A 2,634-nucleotide genomic window follows, 5' to 3' on the forward strand; every position below is an offset into this window, starting at 1 on the left:
CACAATTCTTACATAATATAAGAATGCCCATTATATACCAATTTCTGGGCTTTTGAATAGCTTTCTACTGTTCTAGCACCATTAGGGGCTGGAAAAATACTGTGCATGCATTGATGTGAAATAAGAAGCCAAAAAGGGTTGAATAGCAGGGTGATGAATTTGGATGATGACCTCTTCAGACAGTCCAAATGGTGGTCTACAAAACATTTGTAAACAACTATTAATAGGGACTCAGTGGCAACTCAACAGTATCCACAAGCCCAGTGGAGGTCAGAAACTCTCACTAATGATGCATAGTGAAATAGCTGTACTTGCTCTACTGACCAGTTCAGCTCCAGTAATTCTGCCATTGTCTTTGTATTGAGCTTCACAAATGGCAGAAACATGTTCAGTATATTGTATTATCACATATATTTAGTGAGCTGTCACCCTTGGGTCAGGATTCATAACTGTCCATGCTGTAACAACTTCAACAATAGCAGCCATAAGACTGCCAAGGTCCAGTTAATAGTTTCTTGCAGAATCATTTTTTTCCAAAAGACTTTGAAAACCTAACTGCTATAACATTTTTATTATGAATTAGGCATGTAAATTCAAAATAATTTGACTGTCTAGAACATAATACTAAAAACAAATGAATTCATTTTCCTTGGTGAGTGTTATAAACAATAGCTATACATAGCTTTCTGGAAATGGAGCTATAAAATAGCTAGTTTTAAACAAGACCTGCCAGGATATTTAAAGGAAATGAGTCTTTTAGAAAAGGAATGAGTCATCCATAATTATACACCATATTTTGTAAGCTGCTCTTTGTCAGGTTCACATGTTTAATTTGCTGCAAGGATTTGAATTCTATGAGATGGCTGGGGAACGCTTCAGCAACATTTTAAAAACTATTTCTATCTAAACCACAGATTTTAATCAACACAATTGAAATACAATGGAGTGAAAGTAGAAAAATTGCAGTGACAAACCTTTCCCTTAAATTTATTTAATTTCTTTGAGTGAAATTACTTAATCTCTCATAAATTCCATCATCAAATGGTTCTGGTTCCATATGATTCATATTGTTTTGTGCTGCCTGGTTCCACAGACAGAAAAAAGTTCAAGGGCTGCTTTTTGGGATCAGATTCCTTGTGAGGAAAGAGTAATTGAAATTGATGGGTTTTTTTAACATACAGAAGTATACATATGGAATGTTTTCAAAGCAGACAAGCAGTGCTAGTCCAAAGGCAAGGCCTGCACCTAAAATTTGAAAATGCACACATACCTTATTTTGTTAATCAGAAATCTTTTAATAACCTTTCCCCCATCAGTTTAATACCCAGAATTTTTATTATTTAGCCAAATTCAAGGCTGCTCGCATAACATTTGGACTAGGCAAATCAACTTCACATTCTTTTCACTACCTTGCTGTTAACTGCTCACACCTATGGCTGATAGTCATTAATTAGCATGCATGTTACAGTGGAATTATTTCGATGGGAGATCACCATTGAAATCCAAGGTCACAATACACAGAAGGCAAAGGCAGATTACCTCTAAATGTCTCCTTTGAAAACCCTACAGGGTCAGCATAAAGCAGCTGTGAATTGATGGCAAAAAAATAGAATGACAAAAGGCAACTGCTAAAAATGCTATCATTGTGGCAGTTTCCGCTCCTTTGTGACATGTATGGTAACTTTCTCCATGTTGAAACATCAGCATGTTTATTTTCCTTTGCCTTCTCCTTACCATTGGCTACCACTGAAGAAGAAAGCATGCACTATGATGGAGTCATTCAACAAGATCCTTGTACTAAAAGGATCCCACCCGGGTTTCATTAAGCACGTAACAGTGGTTGTGTGTTATAAGCTTGTCATGGGTGGAAATCTATACAGGCTAACTGATAGAACTGTGGAGACCATGAGCTAAAACCATTTCAGACTTTGCCCTTTTATCATCTCTAAAGCAAAACTTGAATTTCTATAAATTTCTGTCTGCTTGCTAGAGGACAGATCAAAATTATATTTACTCTTCTCCTGAAAAGAGAAACTTGTCAGTATTGCCCTGGCAGCAAGAACAAAACAAAATCCTAGCATCTGTGTCCAACCTTCTGTCCTCAGTACATTTCTTTGGAACTGTGTTATATTATTTATTTTCAATTGTAATTATTTCTTGCAAAAATGCTTAGGATCATAGCCTGCTTAGGATCATAGCACAAAAGATCTGCATTAATTTTTAAAAAGCCACTGTTGGATTCTTCAACTATTCATTCAGTTCTCTCTATAACTTTTGGACTATTATTGCTAGCACTTGATGAACTCCTGCCTGCTTGAATACTGTCTCCCTCCCACATATAACTCAGTTTAATTCTCAGATCCAATATTGATACAAATGAGATTTATATAAATGAGATAAATCCTCAGACACAATATTGATGCAAGTGAGATTTTCCCTTTGGAAGGTGGAATGCTTCATTTCTCTTAGGAATCATAACCAAAACCTTTCACGTTTCATCGGTTGTATGGCTCAACTGTGCCTGGCTGCTCTAACGACTGACCTTCTTCAGTGCCAACAATTTTCTGGGATCCCTTCCAGAAGCTGCTACAAATGGACAGAAACCTTTGTCCAGGTCAGATAAACAAACAAACA

The sequence above is a fragment of the Sphaerodactylus townsendi genome, linkage group LG06 (genome assembly GCF_021028975.2).
Source record: "Sphaerodactylus townsendi isolate TG3544 linkage group LG06, MPM_Stown_v2.3, whole genome shotgun sequence".
NCBI lineage: Eukaryota > Metazoa > Chordata > Lepidosauria > Squamata > Sphaerodactylidae > Sphaerodactylus > Sphaerodactylus townsendi.